The 21,360-nt window shown below is 38.8% G+C and overlaps 2 long non-coding RNA genes across 3 annotated transcripts in view; both read left to right on the forward strand.

Moving 5' to 3' along the window:
- Positions 1-21,360, forward strand: part of LOC111946752 — a 35,039-nt gene that overhangs the window by 6,704 nt on the left and 6,975 nt on the right. The gene's annotated exons all lie outside the window — the stretch shown is intronic.
- LOC111946753 lies at positions 384-4,069 on the forward strand. Of its 2 annotated transcripts, none has more exons than XR_002872510.1 (4): positions 384-460; positions 1,705-1,842; positions 2,261-2,390; positions 4,029-4,069. It is a non-coding gene; the product is annotated as an uncharacterized LOC111946753 (long non-coding RNA). The 2 variants fall into 2 exon arrangements; XR_002872509.1 differs by lacking the exon at positions 384-460 and adding an exon at positions 509-621.

Here is a 21,360-nt window from a genome sequence, read left to right on the forward strand (position 1 = left end):
CTCAGTTTTGAGCCAAACATTCCATTATGCAGAATAAAATGATAAAGCAAACCCTATTTTTCAGTGTGTGATTTTCATTTTTTCATAAATCTTAGGACAATTTAGATGATAAAAGTAATAAATATATGAAAACAGTATAATACAGTAAATATGTAAATATTTGATGTGATGAACAATGCTTATCTGATTTAGACCCAACATGGAATATTTTATGACAGACACACATCAAGTTGTGTTATTTAATGCTCGTAATTTAGACACAAATGATAGAAATGTTAGGTTTATATGTCAAAGAGGCCATGTGAAAATTTTAGTGCAAATACGCATGCGTGCGCGCCGTGCACATTAAGCCACCCCACCCCCACGTATCCGCGCGCCGGTCGGGGGGTGTGGGCGTCAATAAAGGTAATCTGGTTGTCGCGCGTTCTGCATCTCTGCACGAGCTAAAGAAGTCTCAAAGGTAAGAAATGTGAACACACGAGGCAGTAATGAAAATACTTTATGGTCATCTGAATGTATTTTCATCTGACAAATGAATGCAGCTGTTGTTATCACTGTGACGGAAGAGCGGTGCTGAAAAATACGGCCTCCATCGAGAGACTGAACGTAACACGACTGCAGGTTACTATGATCGTCATAGAAAAATGTATTAATTATTTGTTTCGACTGTATAGTTATTGTGGTGGAGCAGAGGAAGGGAGGTTTGTGAGAATCGGGGTTACATTAGCTAATAATTATGGCAGCGCTCGCGCCACCGCCGGTTTCCCGGCAAAAAAAGGAACAGTAATTTACTGATATATTAAAGTGTTATGATTGACCTATTTAGGGGTTTTCTCCAAATTTACACACACGTTGTAACAACGATCATCTGGACTTGGTTTTGTAAATATTTTAAAACAGTCTTTGTCTCAGAGACCTGGACTGACTGACTCCTCCCCCTCACGTTCCAAACAGGAAGTACAAGGAGCCAAAATCCTTTAGACTTCTAAAGAGAAACAAACAGCTGTTAGTTAGTCATTCTATGGGTCAGATTAACCATTCTTGTTGTGATACCCTTTTCAACATGTTTTTGCTAATTCCAGTTATTTGTTTTACAAAACTGTTTCTTTATCACAAGTTATTCAAATTATAGACTGACCAACAGATGCCTCAGTAATAGCATGTGCCACCTTGAATGTTTGTTTGACAAATTCCACCAAGCTCACTTTCAGTGGAAGCAGTGTGGACTTTCAACAAGCTTACTCCTGATTGGCGACAGTACTTGCCATAGAAATGTTGACTCAGATCAATCACTGTCAACTGGCTCCAACGTGGTGACGTCTGTATCACAGAGAAACGACGACAGAATTGAATTTGTTATGATGGATCTGGAAGGAAATGGGTGACGTCACACTCGCTCAGACCTTTTCTCTGATCCAGTCAAACTGCTTTTTTACCAGTTTTATTCCAGAAATCATTTTGGACAAGAGGAAAGACAACTTCAGCTCAAAACCAAGTCTTCATGACCTTTTTTTATAACTTTTCTTTTTAAAATTCAGAAATAATAACCTGCACATTCTTACAAAACTGTTAGACTTCAATTGCTACCTTAATTTAATTGTAAAACTAACAACCATTAATTGTCATTAATATGGCAATATTTTCCCCAAATCTTATCAGAATGGGGAACTGGAGACATACAAATTCTGCTTTTCCTATTTTCAGCTGAATCTGCCACGAGGCTCGACAACTTCTTGCATCAACTGTGATCGCTGTGGCCGCCAAAACATCCAAATGTGAGGCGGGCTACAAAGATTTCAGGCCAAAAGAGAAAGCCTCACATGTGATGAAGTGTCTGTATTGGTATGTATTTACCATCTGTGACTCAGAGTCATTAACCAATTGTTGATCTGTTCACAGTGTTATATGATAATTTAAATTTTGACGATGACGATACAAAAATTGCTGCCAAACCTGCCAAAAAGTCCCGCCTCTTACCACACACATGTTGTGCCCCTAAGGTGCCCTAAGTTACCTGATCAAGCAGAAACGTGCTTTGCCTGGATGAAGGCCTTGTATCAGGTATAATGGTAATAATAATTTTACATTCACCTCAGTCTGTTGTTTTAACTCATTATTCATGGAAGCTTGATGACACGACATCTTCAATCTGCTTGAACTCTAGTTTGATTAGAAACTTTCATTTGTGAACCGTCAGCAGATCTGGTCATGTCTCACCAAAACAACCACACTAATCATTTCATCATTTTCATCCATTAAGGTTGGAAAAACCAGCAGCCCTCCAGTGCTTCAGCCGTCCAACCATCAACCGTTTCAGACATCCATCCTCCCACCACTTCAGCCCCACAGCCGTCCACCAGTGTCCCAACTCCTGACATTTTACTATCCTGGTAAAATCTTATTTTTCTGCACAGTTAGCAAAAATTATATGTTTTTTAAGAAATTCCTGTGTTTTTTTATCATCAACAAATGTTTCTCCAAAGAAATGTGAAACTACAGAATTATTCATCTGGTGGTTATTTTTTCACTTTTCCTCAAATCTTTAATAAGAAAAAAATAATTCAGTTCAAGTTTACTTGTGCTTCTCTTTTTAATGGGCATTACAGTTGATATAAAACATATAACATGCAATTAAAATGCTTTGTAGTTAAAAACATTTTACACACTATTAAAAGATTCTATAAAATATTATTTAAATAAAAAAGGATTCCTTTCCAAGAAAATGTTGACTACCGTATATCTTCCCATAGTAGCCCTGGCGTTTATTCCATCACAGACAGAACAGTGATGGTTAATGGGTTTATTTTGCAGCAAAATTTCATCAAGAAATGCAGACAAACACCAGCAGATGAACATTTCAGGATTTATTCAAATGATGAGAATATTGGATTGTGTTCTGATCAGCACTGGCTGTTGACGTTTCTTTTCTCCTTGAAGCATCATTCTCCGTATCAAAAATCATGTTGGTTGTCATGAGGATCTCTTTCCTGGAGACACGCCCACCTTTCCGTCTTTGTGCAATAATTCATGTTCAAACCAGTTCTTCTAATTCGTCGCTTTTCTTTGCATTTCCACCAGTAAAAAGTAATACGACAAAATACTTGCAGAATTTGTAAAGATTTGGATTTTGTATTATTAATTTGCCTTTTTTAGTCTTTTATTATAAAATAACTATGCATTATTACTTTATTTTAACTAACACATTTATCTTAGTTTACAGTAGTCCTCTTAAACATCTCTTAAACAAGTTTACACTTTTCATCTTTCAGAATGCAGCCGTGTGATCGGAGGAAAAGATTAATATGCAATGAGGACATTTAAAGAAAAAAGGAGCAGTTTTTATTTTACATTATTACTATTTTAAAGTAGAACTATAATGTATATAAATGCTTTTTTATTCATTTGTTTGGCATATTTACTGTGTTAGAGTTCTGATGATTGTTTTGAGTGGTAAACGTTTTTATTTTATTTATGAAACCCAGATGGAGTTAATGGAGTGCTCGTCATGTTTTATGTTGTATATATTATTAATGAATTGATTTATTTATTTTGAAGTGCCTATTTGCAAGTAAAGAAGGCGGGGTTATGGTTAAAATACGTACGGACAATCCAGCAACATGCCTCTTCAACATGAATTTCCATCAGTTTTTTTGCTTGGTCGCAAATAAATAAGTCCAAATAATAATCAGCCTAATTTGTTTTTTTGTTTATTTAAAATTATATAAATCTTTTCTAATTTTCTTTGTCAATAAAAGGACAAAAGGGGTAGATGATGGATGCATGTCCAAGTTTTATTATTCATGTTCTACAAGTTGTTAGATATTGATTATTTGATGCTTTTGTGCTATGCGTTAAAAATCAATGTAATATTGTAATTATTCATGAATATTTGAATAGTACTAATATTTCCTACAAAGGATAATTGACACTAATCAAATTAAAAACAGTCGTCCTGTAAGCACTGAGTGAACAAACTGTAGCCCATTGTCTATCACTGTTTGATTGAACCTTCTCTACTTTTCTTGCAGGGGGGGGTCATGGCCTCTACGCTGGATTCCAAAAAAGAGACAAAAAAACCCCGCCCTCAACCCCCACTCTTAGTCAGACATGTTTATTTTTTTTATTTACAATAATAAATAATATACTATGTACATTTATTTTGTTTTACTTTTTTATACTTAGTTTCCTTATTTCCTATAATATTTATTAGTAGTTGTTGTTTGTTGATGTTAGTTCTTTTTAGCCCCTTTTATGTTAAAATAGACGTAAATGATCCAGATGCTGACATTCTAATATGTAGACAGATTTATGAATGAATTATTCCCAACAGAAGTTCAACACTATAGACCTTTTTCACACTTCCGCATTTTTCGACCGGAAATACGTCAATGACGTGTAAAACAACTTCCTGTTAGCGTAGCAGCAGATATGAAGAATGGCAGAGTCGAAGAGTTGCAGTCTCTGTTGCGTTCCAGGCTGTTCGTCTTCCTACCAAAAACAGCCTTACCTTTCATTTCATTATTTTCCTGTGGATCCAAACCTGAAACCCAAATGGATATAGGCGATGCGAAGAGATGAAGGGCATAGTTTTAATGTAAACACAGGTAGCACCCTCTGCTGCCGGCACTTACTAACTTCGCTCCGGATTGTGGTGCGGCTGCGTCGTTCGTCGCCTGAAGAGTGGTGTCGTCCGGAGTATTTTCCCTTGGAAAAACTTTACTGCTCCTTTGAGAAGGGAGTCAGTATATGACAGAACCTCAAACGTCAGTCTATGCAGCTATGCTGTGAAGATACTAGCATACGGTGGCTAAGCTAAGGCAGTAAAGATGGATCAGGACTACGTGACACAGGTAAGGTTGTTCATAATGTGTTTGGTTAACGTTAGTCAACTATGTGTACCGTTATTGGATAAATGCATTTCTACCTGAAAAAATTAATATTTATAATAAAAGATGTTCATGCTCTCACCTATTTTAATTACATGTATTTAATCACTTTTGAGCATTTTGTCATTTTGTAATTTCCTTAACAAAAATAAATGAAATGTATTTGTAATTAAATACTTAACATACTTTTCAAAACATGATTACTGTGTTGTGTTGAAAGGTAGCATAAATATATTAAGACTGATTTTTAATTTCTTTATCTTCACATGTGCTCTGGATGAGGCTTTGGATTACATCCATGACTTAGAAGCCAAGTTCCTTTGCTGGACCCAGGAGACGATGTCATGGCGGACAAAAGTTCCTCGTTCAAGACCTCCTAACTGACATTGGATCTAAGATCATCATTCCACCTTTTAAGCTTTCAGCTCAATTCAGCAAGGAGGAAAATGAACAAATCCAAGCCATCACCCGCCTCAGAATTATGGTGGAAAGAGTGATCGGTAGGATAAAGTCCTTCCACATCAGGAACTCTCTGTGCCGCTCACACTGATGGGCGGTGTGAATCAGATCTGGCTTAACCGCCGTGTTTTGGCAAATTATCAAGGACTTTTTTGTTTTGAAGAGTGAATTAATGTTTGGTATGTAAATAATGTATAATGTTCAAATAGTATGGAAAAATTTAGTGTTTCCACATATTCTTAAAATCTAATTAAATATAAATGTTATATTCGTAATATTTTTCTGTTGAAATGTGACTGACTACACAAAAAATTAGATGAACAAATAAAACAATTTTGGTCAAAATTGTGCCTCATTTCATTTTTTGGTATGCAAATAACATCAAACATTTACAATAAAAAATAACATTACAGATCAACAGTAAGACAGAAGGCTGAACTGATTGTTAAAGACAAGATAAGTGTAATTTAAGGTATGCATTCATGCATTTGCCACAATATATATCCAAGTTCTCTTTCATTCCATCTCAGAAACCCATCCAACACAGCCATGAGAGGTTGGGGCTGCACCTGGCATAATCTGCTTCCAGATGCCATCAGATATGGATCTGGCTGTGGTCCTACACAAGAGAAACACAACACACAAAAGTTAGACATAAACTGTCAACCAGGACAAAACTGAAGTTTTAATCATCGGTTCTGAAGACAAGAGAGAGATGATTTTACCACATCTTCATAATTTTAAACCTTCTCCATGTGTGAGAAACCTGGGCGTACTTTTTGACTCTGAGCTAAATTTTATCCCACACATTAAAAATGTCGTTAAGACAGGATTTTATCATCTCAAAAACATTGCCAGAGTCGCCCGTTCCTCTCTCTTGCCAGCACAGAGGTACTAATGCATGCTTTTATTTTCAGTCGTTTAGATTATTGTAATGCCCTGCTCTCTGGTTTACCCAAAAAGTCTCTTTCAAACTTACAACTTCTGCAGAACTCAGCCGCACGAGTTCTGACGAGGACCAGAGGGCGGGAACACATTACACCGGTTTTAAAATCGCTGCATTGGCTCCCTGTGCGTTTCAGGATTGATTTTAAAGTTCTTTTAATGGTTTATAAATGTTTTTATGGTCTTGGGCCTTCTTATTTAAATGATATTCTTTTAAAATATGAGCCCTCGCGGACCCTGAGGTCCTCCGGTGCTGGCCTCTTAGTTGTTCCCAAGGTGAGGACCAAAACTTATGGTGAGGCTTCGTTCTGCCATTATGGTCCTGGCCTGTGGAACGGCCTGCCGGAGAACCTCAGGGCCGCAGAGACAGTAGAGGTTTGTAAGAAGAGGCTCAAGACTCACCTTTTTAATTTAGCTTTTAGTTGATTTTAACTGCTAATTTATTCTATTAGTTTTAATATATGCTATTTTATGTATTTATTTTAATTTTATGCATCTTATTCTCAATTTTATGTATTTTTTTTTCTTCTTTTTTATGTTTTTAATTTTAGCATCTTATGATTTTAGCCCCAGTGTTTCTTGAGGGGATCTTTTCCTCCAGGGATTGCCGGCTTGGTCAGCGGTTGTTGCTGCAGTTGTTGCCCTTGCTGGGGCGGCTGGGGTCTAATTTTACAGCTTTTGGGTGTGAGGTTAATTACCTGTATATGCCTTGTACAGTGTGGACCTCTGACCGTCCCTGCCAACTGTTTTGGGCTTTTGCACCACCAGCTCACTAACCGGTTCAGGATGGATTCCCTTATAAGTAAAAGGCAAAAAGCAATTACAGTCTGTAGTCACTACTTGGGGTGTTTTTATAATAATTTAGAGTTGTTCTGGATACACATCCGTTCTTAAAAAATAATGACAATATGATCACAAACCCACCTGTGCTCTTGGTCTGTGCCATCTTTGCAAGCCACTCGTGCAGGCCGGGGGGGTGGAGCAGCCTGCAGACCCAGCTGTGAATAATGTGCGCTCTGGAACAGGATGGCAACTATGTGATTGCAAAATCCTTTAGCAGCCACACAACTGCAGAAGAAAGCTTTCAGGTTGGCACATTCTGCATCCAGCGATATCTAGACACAATAAATTAAATAGGTTGAAATTAAGACATACTTATGTTGCTACATCAATGTAAAATGAAACTATAACTTTCAGTAGGGTGACCAGATTTGAGTTTGTAAAAAAGAGGAGTGAAGTGAGTTTGTGAGATATTTCATCGAGAGTAATTGGTGTTCAGAGCTGCATAAATGAAGCAAATATAATTACATTTCATCTATGTTCAATGTTATTTTATTATATAAGTATCAAAAGAGAGGACATGTCCAGGAAAAGAGGACTTCTGCTCACCATACTTTCAGAAAAATAATACTAGTAAGTGAAGAAAGTGCCGCAACCGCAGCAAAAAGAATGAAGACGCATTTGGGCAACTTAACATTTCTTATTTACAGCTTCACCAAATTTTTGGGTGTTATGTTAATCTCATGCCTTTTCACTTAAACATACACACAACATATTCACTGCGATGTGTTATGCCTTATATTACAAATTAATAACACCAGGATTTACAGTTGACGTAAACAAAGAGTTAGCGGTGATGCGGCTATGGCTAAAGCTAGCTGAAGCTTACCTTGGTAATGGTGGATAAACTCTTCGTGGACGAATTTATATCCCTTGTCCAATTTGTTTCCTTTAGTGGACGAATGCATCTTCACACTATTCATCACATCGGTGCTGGTGAACTTCGGAACACAACTCGGGCTCTTCGAAAACACTCTAGGCTCTGCCATTCCTCCGCAAGCGAAGCACAAACCGGAACTAGGTTTACACGTTGATGACGTACTTCCGGTTTTTGCGAAAAAGGTCTATTGTGGTAGCAGTCTGACTGTTTTACTGTTTAGTTTTACTGTAATCTGTTGTGCCTCACCCACTGCCCATCCCATAAAAAAGAACAATTCTACATCATTAACCTTTTTTTTATTTTTATTCATATGGCACATTCATAAATACAAAGTTATAAATCATACCCCCCATTTTTCTAACTTTATCAATGAGTTCAAACAAAACATGAACACAATAAGAAACTCTGACAATAAGAAAGCATTTAAAACATTCAATCTGTGCGTCAGTTTCAATGTTTTTGTGAAAAATTTCATAATAATCCCCTGGTTTGTTTCTTTCTTGTTGCTTTTTGGAATTGTTGTTTTGAATTGTTACAGTCAATAAAGTTTGAATAAAAAACAACTGCAATCTGTCATGCGACAAGGTACCTTCGCTCTGAAAAACATTTGATGTTTTGTTTCTTTAAGTACCTGCAAAACAAAAAGTTTGCATTAGTAATGGAAACATTAATTTCTGTAAAAAATAAAAATAAACACCTGTTTGTCGCTGGGCTTATTTTTAAAATTTAATCTTCCCGATAAACGTGGGAGCAATCACAAAACCAGTTTAGAGCCAAACGTCTTTTTTTATTATTTACAGTGTATTTCTTAACTCAACTAGTTGATGTTGAAAAATACGCTTGCATGGACGTTACGACAGAGTACATCGGTCCCTAGAAATGTTATTAAACGTAAATATTAAACCTCAGACGATCTTATTTTACGAGATTTTTTTTCCACGGGAAAAAAAAGAAACTCGCGTCACATGACCCCACGTCAGCCCACAGATATGATGGGAAAGATCAGACATTGTACACAGTATTTAGACTTGTAGTGTGAATACTTTAACATGTAAAAGAATATTGAATAAAATAAATCACTAAGTAAATTTAGAGAACTCTCCAGTCCGTTCCTGAACAACATTCTTCCGGTTTGTTGTCACATGTCATTCAAAGTCGCAACTACACAGCATGAAACCTATACGGGTCCGTAGAAATGTAAATAAAAATAATTAATAAATAGCAACGTACCTTTTCACGAGATCTTCTATATGAAAAAAGAGAAACTCAGGTCACGTCACGTGACCCACGTCAGCCCGCATATATTTATGGAAAAGATCAAACGCCTTCAGATCCTTTGAGGAAAAGTTGAACGTAACAAACAAACTACGAACTGCATGTCTGCAATGAATGGATATTATGAAAATAAAGGGGATATATACTGCTAGAAATGTTTTCAAAAATAAATTAGTCCACAATCACTCCTATTTTATTGCATTTTCTGCGGAAAAAAAGAGAAACATATTAGTCACGTGACCCACGCGCACGTCTGCAGATATGAATGAAAGTTAACGTGTTTCTCCAACGTAACAGAGCCTTTGGGAGAGAAAGTTGAACGAAACAAGCAAACTACAAACTGTATGTCCAAAATGAAAGCATATTTTAAAAGAAAATGGTATATTTCTCACTAGAAATGTTGTCAAAATAAAAATTAGTCCTCAAAATATCTTGTTTTATGGGATATTCCACCGAAAAATGAACGTGCATCCCCCATGTTTTTTGCTCACGGCAGGCCAAACCTCCAAAGTCACGTGATCCTGAGAAGGCTCGTAGAAAATGAATAGAAAAATGAAACGTATCCCCCTCACAGTTTAGGGGGCGTTTTTGTAAAACTCTCACGCATTTCCATGTGGACAAATGTAGCTACTACACATTTTAGGATGAGACTGGGTTGCTAAATTAACTCGCAGTCAGAGCTCAGTAGAACCACATGTTCCTGTTTCTCTCAGCTCTGATGATTTTCTTACATTTTTCCATAGTAAAATCTCAAATATTAGACATAAGTTAAATCAAGTTATTCCTACTATCAGCCCAGAACAGGCTGAAGCGGTAGAAATGGAGGCATCCATAGAAACCTCTGTAACATTAGACTGCTTCACTGCTGTGGATCAAGCGGAAATAACATCAATTATTACGTCCTCCAAATCCTCAACGTGTCTGTTAGACCCAATTCCCACTAGACTTTTTAAAGAAACTTTTCCCCTAATTAATGATCCCATATTAACAATGATAAATGCCTCTCTGGAAACGGGTTACGTGCCACAGTCTTTTAAATATGCAGTTGTTAAACCTCTTCTGAAAAAGCCCAGTTTGGTTCCTAGCATCTTGGCCAACTATAGACCGATATCAAACCTGCCCTTTATTTCTAAAATCCTAGAAAGAGTTGTAGTTAAGCAGCTTTACTGCCACCTACAGGACAACAGCCACTTTGAAGACTTTCAGTCGGGGTTTAGACCCCACCACAGTACAGAAACTGCACTAGTTAGAGTCTCTAATGACTTGTTATTGGCCTCAGAAAAGGGACTACTTTCTATTCTGGTCCTGTTGGACCTCAGTGCTGCCTTTGACACTATCGACCACAGTATTTTACTCCATAGATTAGAGCAGGACATAGGGATCAGAGGATCTGCTCTCCAGTGGTTTAAATCCTATCTGTCCGATAGGTATCAGTTCGTTAATGTAAATGGACACTCCTCTCAGTGCACTCGAGTCAACTATGGAGTCCCACAGGGCTCAGTCTTGGGACCGATCCTGTTTACGCTTTATATGCTACCCCTAGGAAACATAATCAGAAAACACAGCATTAATTTTCATTGTTATGCCGACGATACGCAGTTGTATTTATCCATGAAGCCTGACCAGAATGACAATATAGAGAAACTGAATGCCTGCATCAGAGACATCAAGACCTGGATGACAATTAATTACCTCCTCTTGAACCCAGAAAAAACTGAGGTCATTATACTTGGTCCTAAAAACCTCAGAGATACTCTGTCTGCTCAGATAGTCCCCCTGGATGGCATAAGTATAGCCCCCAATTCCACAGTTAGAAACCTTGGGGTTTTACTTGACCAGGATTTATCATTTAAGGCTCACATATCTCAGGCGTGCAGAACTGCCTTTTTTCACCTGCGGAATATTGCTAAGATCAGAAATATACTTTCTAAGAGTGATGCTGAAAAACTCATCCATGCATTTGTTACGTCGAGGCTGGATTACTGTAACTCCTTGTTAGCAGCGTGTCCTAAGAGTTCCTTTAGAAGTCTCCAGCTTGTTCAGAACGCAGCAGCTAGATTGTTAGCTGGAACTAGCAGAAGAGATCACATCACTCCTGTGTTAGTTTCGCTCCATTGGCTCCCAGTTGATTCTAGAATCAAGTTCAAGATCCTCCTGTTAACCTATAAGGCCTTACATGGAATGGCCCCGTCCTATATTAAGGACCTCATAGTCCCTTACCATCCAATAAGAACACTTCGTTCGCAAAATGCAGGACTGCTTGTGGTTCCTAGAATTAGTAAAAGTACGGTTGGAGGTAGAGCGTTTAGTCACCAAGCCCCTGTCTTATGGAATAAACTCCCAGCTCATGTAAGAGAGGCCGACACAGTTTCTACATTCAAAGTTAGACTTAAAACATTCCTCTTTGGACAGGCTTATTATCAGACTAGTTGATATTCAGAGATTATTTAACTTAATGTTAATGTGTTTAAATTAAACTTAATAACAACAACTATTTGTTTTAAAAGGCTGCTAGAAGTTGAAGCTGGGGTAACTATGGTGCACTGGGGTTCTGTCCTCTTTTCTCTTCCACTTCTACCCTTCCTCTCCTCTATTCTTGATCATTATTCATCATTTAGTTCTCCATGCCTCTGTTTGGTGCAGTGCGATTCATGTATTGTCCCTCTTTTCCTCTCCCCTCCTGGGGAGTGGGAGTGCTTCCAGACTCCAGTTGGCTCATCCGTGCTCCTGTTCCTGACCGTTTACCTCGCCTTTGCTCCTGCTCCTACACCTGGCTGTGGATCCTGCCTCTGACTCATCTCTGGCTCGTCTCTGCTCTGTACCTGACCGAGTACCTCGCCTCTGCTCCTGCTCCTACACCTGGCTGTGGTTCCTGTCTCCTGCTCGACTCCCGCCTTTGACTGTCCCCCCAACCACGGCTGGATGAAGCTCATCTGCTGGACTTTAAATGTGTAGTTGTAGATTTAGATAAGTAAATTCTTCTCTTTGAGTTCTGGTAAATCGCCTGTCCGTCCTGGGGGAGGATCCCTCCTTCATGTGGGCACCCCTGAGGTTTCTTCATTTTTCCGGAATCCGTTTTTTTGGGAGTTTTTCCTTACCGCGAAGGGGGGTCTAAGGGCAGGGATGCCAGTATAGCTTAGTCAGTTTGTTAGTTCATTTTAGTATTTTCTTATTGAACTCTTTGTATTCATGATCCTTTTGAGTTCATGTTTTACTTCGAAGCCCATCGAGACGACTGTTGTTGTGATTTTGGGCTATACAAATAAAATTGAATTGAATCAGAGAAAACAAATCGAACAAAAAGGGATTATTTCCATCTTTTTTCAAACACAATGGGCACTACGGCAGAAAAGGAGCGGCTGCTTCCTCACAGTGTTTTGGGCAAATATGTAACTCAAGAATATGTAACTTTAAGAAGTGACAAAACTCAAAATAACAGGCAGACATGGAGCATGGATTTGAATAAAACCGCAGAATTGTTGTTTTAATAGTCTGGGATCCAACAATCAGACAGTAACACGTTGATGATATTCAACACAGGATGTGACTACAAGGAAAACTGTGTCAAAAATAATCGGAGTTTAAGAGCTTTAATCAGGAGAAACAATGGGCTTCATCACAGAGAAGGGATCGTGATTACAATTGATTAATTTTCCAAGATAGAGAGCGCTTCTGCATTGCATTTTGGGGTCAATTGTGATAGCTATTAGCTGGCGGAAAAACAAACTGCAGAAGTGACAAAATGTGTGTTTAAGTGGTTATTCGGCCTTTGATATTGTTATTATTACATTTTTACATTTAAATTCTGAAATGTAAAAACAGAAGTCATGATTTATGAGAGGCTTTGATCTCGCGAACACTAAAACATTGGATGGATGGTTCTAAACTATAAAAAAATAAAATAAAATAAAAAAAAACACATCTGCTGTGAGACAAGCACATTGACCAGAGTTTATTCCAGCCCACAGATCATAAAGTGATGGTTGGATGGAGCATAAACATGTTATCTCCAAGAGATCCACAGACTTCTCCAAACCCTACTACCCTATTATGCAAAATGAAAGCTCTGATAAAATCAAACGAGCAAATTCAGATTCAAAGAGCTCTGATGAGCTAGAGTGAATGAGAAGTTGTTATTAGTGATGGGTCCGGCAACAACCCGTGTCGATGCGCGTATCGCTACGGGAAAAGTCATGTGACCCATACAGCCACTGTGTTGGTGTGTCATAAAGGGACTGTTGATGCCACAATTCTCACGCTCGCGCCCCCGTTTTCCCCGCCCACCGGTGTTTGACGTTTTATTTTACAGAGTCTTTCCCAAAGGTGTGGAATGTGGTGTTTTAATGAGGTTTGTGGAATTATATAATCATTTTAATAGTGTTTTTGGCTTTTTCGTCCCCGGTTCCTCTAGGTTTCCGCTTGATATAGCAGAATGCAGTTAAATTACAAACTGACTTATTTGAAGTGAATCATTTTATGTTTTAAAGGTAATGTGGCGTTTTTTCAGCAGGACTGTCAAACCTAAAAGCATCTCCTCAATGCTGGGGCATTATCATTATAGAGCCACGGTATCGACACCAAGTGCCGAAACGCTTCACAAGGCCTCATCTACCCATCACTGGTTGCTAACGTGTTCATTTGAGGGAAAAGTGTCAGGATCTGGTGATGCAGGAGACCAGGCTTGGTGGCACAAACCTAAACTTGAACTAAGGGTACAACAAAAGAAAAACAAACAAACAGATGACCAGACAAAGAAGAACTAAAAAATCAGACACTTAAATACACTGAGGACAATTAACGGAAATGAAAACAGTTAAGTAAAAACTTGTTTGACTGTGAATCCTCAAAAAAAAAAAAAAAAAAAAACATGACTGAAACCAGGAAAAATCTCCACAAAAAAGTAATCTAAAGTTCACAAACCTTTAGATTCGCTTCAACTTTTCAGTACATCAAAATGTTTTTCTTTGTTTTTTTGCTTTCTGATTGTTAAAAATGTATTGAATGATTTTTATATAAAACTGCATGTTGTAGAAATGGTGGCTTTTAGGGCAGTAGTCCCCAACCTTTTCACAGACAGGCCTCTATGAGGCTGGAGGGGGAGTCCGATTTATTTTTAGCTTCCATTTTCCCTTAACGTTTGAGGGTAAAGTTTATCTTCATCCTCAGTAACATGTATTCCAACCGCTTTAAACTTGATTTTTACTTTAGATTTTGGGTTGTGCTGCCCGGGGGTTGGGGACCAGTGGTATAGGGGACATAAATGTACAAAAAACAAACAAACAGAAAAACCTGTCACAGTCCCAAGGTTACATACTTAGGTGCAATATCAAAGAAAATTTGTTGCTATTTTAATTGTTTTCTAGAAAGGCTGAATGTGTTTATGTTTGACAAAGCACAAAATCTGATTGAAATTCATGTTAGCCGCATGTAATACTGCAGTCAAAGTGCACATTGCTGCATTGTCTGCACATATTTTAACCCCAACCGTAACTGTAGCCCTAACCCCGCCCTAATTACGTGCAAATAGCCACTTCCTTCTAGAAATGTTACCTCATTAAAACCAATACGTTACCCTAAGTCAGGGGTGTCAAACTCATTTTCACTGAGGGCCACATCAGCATAGTGGCTGTCCTCCAAGGGCCAGATATAACTTATACATGTAACTAAATGTAATGAAAAATAAATGTAACTACTCCTTAGTGTTAAATAACTCATTTATTTATTTATTATAACTTTTTAGAGTGACAATTACAGTTGCATAAAAAACATATGTTTGCTTTTTACTCTAGCATAAATTCTTTTACGTTTGATTCTGTCAGGTTAGGTTAGTGGACAGTGTTTAAGTCTTAATTTACAGTTGCCCAATCAGATATTTCAAGTCTGATTCCCCCTAGATATGAATAAATACACACCAATTTTTATTCTAAGAAATTAAAAACTTTTATGCTCTCGCGGGCCACATAAAATGACATGGTGGGCAACATTTGGCCCGCGGGCCTTGAGTTTGACACATGTTGTCATGGTGCCTCTGTCAGTTCTCCTCCCCCTCCCTCTCTGCTCCACTCCTAACTCCACCAGGTGTTACCACTCACTTCATCAAGCCTCAGACCTACTTAAGGAGACCCAGCTCCAGCATTCAACGCCAGTTCGTTGCCCCTTATGGTGACTATACCTGGTCGTGTCAAGCTTTTGTTTGCTCTCTTGATCCTTTGTGTCACACTAATCCTGTTTCCCTGTCCCAGGACTTCATTCTACGAGTGTCACCTGAGTCGGATGTCACCACGAGCAGCTTCAGCATTCCCGAAGAAATCCTGAGTACTACCGCGCTACTACCTCCAGCCACGCCACGCCACGAGTCTGCCCACGTCAAGACCTACCTCTTGCCAGACCCCCACACCAGAAAATAAAACCATTACTCGCCTCTCCACGTACCTGTGTGTTCCTTCCAGGTTCCCGCATCTGGGTCTGTCTCGCATCAGAATCATGACACATGTGCCCTAAATTCTTGACCCCTGTTCAGTTTTCTCTTCTTCAAAAGGCCTATTTAAGTTTTTGTACAATAGACTTGTTTTTATCTTAAATCATTTTCACCTTTTCTTTTTCACGTTTGCCTTTCTTTCTTTCTTTTACATACTTTGTTAGGAGGAGTTTCATCTTATTATTCCCTCTTTTTACTTTTATTAGAGTTTTATTTGTGTTTAAAGTTGAACTTTAAGGTTTAAGAGTTGTGGGTATGAAGTTGAAGGCCATTTTAAGAATGCATTGTTTGTAAAAATTACATTTATTAAAAAAGGATTCCGTGTTTGAAGTGAATCTTTTTTCTTGAATATGTGAAGGCTGAGCTGTTAGCATCCTTTGAAATTCTATTCAAATTTCTGCTCACGTTTTTATGTAGTTGTATACTGAGCTTGATTCTTAAAGAAAAAAAAGTGCATTGATGCTGTATGAAAGTGGGATGACTTTGACCCATGAAGAGAAAAGAATGGGTTATTTAATATGTCATACGACCTACAGGAGCTATTGACAATGGTAATGGCAGCAAATGTGTGTTTTTGTTTTGTATTATTACATTAAAAAACACATTTGTCAAAAGAGTAATTTAATTAATTTGAGTGGATATAAGGTCATGTTTACACATTTGTTTTCATTTTAAAGGGAAGTTTTCAATATTTTTTTGCTTTCTTGTCCTTTTGATCGATGAGAAATAATTAACGAAATTAATTAACTTTTCACGACAGTGATTTTTAAAGCAAAAAATAGAAATCTCAATGTCATGTAGATTGTTTCCATAAATCTTAAGAAATTAGATATTAGTACAATTGCTAGATTACACCTACAATTATTTAGGGATGCTGTGAAAAATAATTTATTTTTTTTTCTATTCCTTCCAGTGTGTTTTTTTTTTAATCTAAATTATAGAAAGTATAGGTGAAGTTAGTCAGGGGTTGTTTGGCGTGACCCAGGACATGCTAGAGAGACTACGTCTCTCGGCTGGGAACGCCTCGGGGCCCCCCCAGAGGAGCTGGGGGAAGTGGCCGGGGTGCGGGAAGTCTGGGCATCTTTGCTTGGACTGCTGCCCCCATGACCCAGTCCTGGATAAATGGAGAAAGATGGATGGATGTTGTGAAAAATTCACTGGATGTCACATTCACAGTGTTTGTTTTACTTTACAGATTTTTGGGATAGGGAGTCAATTGCAATGGAGTGACAGAGGCATCTCTTTTTGTGTTTTACACATATCATGGTGTCACTGTGTAGCGTGTGCTTTACGCATTGGGGCCAAAACCCCAAAATTTTAAAAGCTAAACCTCTTAAATGTGACATCAGTGTCATCATTCTATGGTTATGAGAAGCAAATTTTGAAGTTCATCCTTCAAACAGCCATGAACACACAACATTGATTAACAGATGAGCGGCACCACCTGGCTGTGGTGCCGTCAGGATGGTAGCAGGCAGTCAGATGTTGCAGATAAACTTGCCTCAAAGTGTCATCAGCAGACTTTGCATCAACTCCAGCCCTTTGACCTGAATGCCAGACGACCTTTGCAGGTGACTCCACTGACACCCAAAAAATCCAGTGAACGTTTGCAGTGGGCACAAGACCACGTGATCAGGACAAAGCAGCAATGGTCTGCCGTCCTGTTCACCTATGAGTGTCGGGTCACCGTGCACAGAAATGATGGTGGTGAGCGTTGCTGGAGAAGGCGAGGTGAACGATACGATGAGGTCAACATTGGGCGTCAGGGTTTATTTGAGGAGGTCTGGGCAAGGTGTAACCCAAGTGGTGCTTGCTGGCCTTGTTTTGCCTGCCTTGCCCCTTTGTGTATTTTTCTCCTTCCTGGTCACTTTTTGTTTCCCGCGGCGTTGACGTCATTTAGTCACATGGGGCGGTTGGCCAATTTTCCGGGCCTTTATTTCGTGACGTCACAGCATCACGTGATACGGCGCGGCCAATCACGTACACTTATTAGGGTCCTGGGAATCAGTAGTGTTAGAATGAAGCGTTGGGGAAGCTAGATGAGAGACAAAGCACAGGGGCCCTTTATCCGGTCCAAACACAGACTACTTAAGTGATTTTGGCCGAATTTGGCCAGGTCCAAGATGGTGAGCTAGACCATGCAACCTGAACCTTCAGAAGAGACGCATCCTCCCACCAGGCTGGTAGGGGGCTCTTAGTAGCCCAGTTCAAAAGACCTCTCACCCAACTTATGCCCACACCGTCGGCTCAATGGACTACCATACACATTGAATTCACGCATCCCAGCGCACTTACCTTCCTCTGAACTGTGGGTGAATCAGTTTTTTTTTTTTCCTGTGGTGCAACTAAAGTTGCTGGACTGTATGCCATGTTACATCGGTTATGCATTATGTGATTATGAAATCTGTAACCTTTGAAGAACTTCTGTATATATATATGTATGAATGGACATTTATTTTGTCTTATTCTTCAATATTGTCTGTCACTGTAAATAAATTGCATCAAACTAAAAGCAACTTCAGTTTCCTGCCACTCCCTCCTTGAGTCGAATTTTAGTCTTCTGGTCACTGGCCCATTTAGTTCTTTCTGTCACACAGTTGCTACACAGGCATCAACAGTCAACACAAAACCCATTTGGTTATTGTAGATAGCAGTCACTGCACGTTCTCACCTCAAAGACATCATAGAACCATAACCATCATTGTCACCCTACTCCGCCAGCACACTCCCAACGATCTGTTCATGGCTGATAATGCTCCATCCGCCACATTATGCCAGACTTATCACAACTCAACTTCAGACGCACTTATATGGTCTGGCCAGCAATGTTTGCCAGCCTGAACCCCATAGAGCACGCGTGGGACCAGCTGAAGCAGAGACTGGATGATCGTACACCCCCAAGTGACCTGGCAGAAGTGCATGAGTCAACATGAGTCTAGCGAGGAGAATGAGACATCGCTGTCATTGCAGCAAAAGGTGCAAATACCCACTATAGACATGCTCAGTTTTTGCTATTTGGGGATATAGTTACTGTGTAATTTTTTACATTTGTCATTATTATTGAGACCAAATAAAAGAAGCACTGATGTATCAATTTCCCTAAATTATTGGGAGTTGTGTATTTAGATTTGTGTGTAAGATTATGGCAAAAAGAGAAAAGGGTAATTCTTAAAATATGAGAAAGTAATTAGATTATTGAATAAAGTGAACAATATCCTATTTCTAAACATTTTGGTCGACAAGAACAACACGATTAAGTGACTAAGAATGTCATGGTCACATTTTAAGTCCAAAAGTTTTTCTCGTGTCTCACCACTCATGATGCTAATGGTTGATAAAATATGTGAGGAAAAAACCCAAAATGAGGAGTTAGAAACTAACAAAATTTCACATTTACCCAAAAATACTAAATATTAAATTTTTGTCTAATTTTTCCTTCTTGTTCCAATCATCAATTTACTCTCATTTGGCTTCCAAAGAAGCAGCTTGTAAAGCACACTTGTCCCTCTATCCGCAGCTACTTTTCAAGTACAGATTTTGAAGGAGAACTTGGATGGTGTCGGCACAAAACAGAAGGCCCGCTGACAAAGTTTCATATCATAAACACGGAGAATGTCTTTGTTTTCTGTCAAACTCAAAATGAGTTTGGCAGAATTTTGATTAAAACTGTTCTTTTCGTCTGGCCCCTCCTGTTTCTGTAACTTCCAGCAAGCTGCAAATGCCTGTCACCAGAACAGAAAGCTGCTCTGGATTAGACATCTGCTTCTTGGGCACAAATATATGGGGAGTCCTCTTAGCAAGTGTGGAGTTAAATGTGTAATTTGCTGTGTGAGTGGGGTGGGTGTGGGTTACAGTTTGTGCATGTCTGGCTTGTCAATTCAGCTGGGAAAACTGATGTTTTTCTTTTCTGGCATGAAAAATAAATAAAAATATTAATCCATTATGACTGCATGCAAAATTATTATTTAGGACTAGAGAGAAGACAGACAAAAAATAATATTTGAGCATTTACTTCTTTTTTTCTAAAAGCTTTCTATCTCTTATTTTTGTTTTCCTATTTCTGTGATTGACTGACATCCTACTGGAGCAGATGCTTTTAGTATGTTAATGAAATTAATACCGCCTTAAAAACTTGTGTAGTAACATGTTCAGCACTCATGACATGAGATTTTGCATTTGCAAAAATAAAGTTAAAAAAAAGAAACAATAGTATTGTTTGTCCATGGCTATATATCATTTTTTATTTTACATTTTTATATATCCATCCATTTCTTCCGGTTTTGTCCTGTGCCGGGTCACAGGGGTTGCTGGGACTGATCCCAACGGAAAAGGAAAGGAAAAGATGTTCAATTCCAGCGGAGCAAAAACCGCATTTATTATGGACATTTTTCCTCCATGATCAATTTTCAAACCGTTGGCACTATTGGAATTAAAGGGAATATCATCCATCCGTCACTAACCAAATCTACGCCCCTGACCAGTCATAATTCAACCGATTTAACTTTCAGTGTGCCCGAAAAAAATCTGCTGAGCTGTGCGTGAATGCGGACGCCCGGAACTTGCATTTACGCATGTTCACGTAAATGTTTTATTAAAAGTAGAATTCTGAGTGCGGTGTGGAAGTAGCTTAAGACACAATTAAGAACCACCAGCCAAACTATAAAACCTGTTTCTGGACACGCTAGCCAACTCAACATGCATCTCAACACACAAAAAACTCTCATCCAAGATTTCAACCACGGGCTTTTTTTTGTAAATCACCCACGGTTGTTTTTGACTTTTATCGGATTTCAAGGAAAATCTGAAAACTTGTCTCTATGTGTTAGACGGACAGCATCTGATCAACATGTTCACTACTTTAATATGCTGCATTCCAAAATCGCACGTCACGCTGACTCCATGAGTTCTTTGTCAAAAGTTCAGATATTTGATCTCTGAACATGCTGTGCTGCAACGTCCCAAACTAATGACTATTGCAGTCCAATGAGCAAAACACCTCAGATTGTGCCTGTTCACGACTTCTTAATGCATCTTCCCCTGACGTGCAAATTGTGTTCAGTTTGAACGCAGATTTAGAAATGCACAACAGTTTTATATGCTGTTACAACTGATTCCAAACACTACCATCTAAATAAAATAAAAAAAACAACAACTAATTTGTAAAAATGTATAATATGTGTGACAAATTCCCTCCAGACATGTGTGCTTACGTCCCCATGGGTGAAGCCCATCAGGGGTATGCCTGAATCTGGTAGGTTGTCGTGTCTGTGTGGAGCAGGTGAGGGACGTTACCTCTCCATGTGTGTCACCTTCTCTGTCAGCCTGCTCACTGGCCGGCCAAACACACAGCTGCTAACTCTATATGTCTTCTATTTGGCCTGCGGCACTTGAAACTAATAGTGGGGGACAGGGCAATTAGGGCATAACCTATAGTCAAACTTGGATTTGATTTCACAGCCCCAAATTAATTGTTGGGGAGGAAGGCAGTGACACGGAACAGACATGTGCAATACAGCTTTGGTTTGTTTGCCACAGAGGTTTGTGTGACTGTTTTGCATGGTAGCGACTGGAAGAGGCACTTTAGTCTGTTTGAATGG

The sequence above is a fragment of the Oryzias latipes genome, chromosome 21 (genome assembly GCF_002234675.1).
Source record: "Oryzias latipes chromosome 21, ASM223467v1".
In the NCBI taxonomy this organism is placed as follows: Eukaryota; Metazoa; Chordata; class Actinopteri; order Beloniformes; family Adrianichthyidae; genus Oryzias; species Oryzias latipes.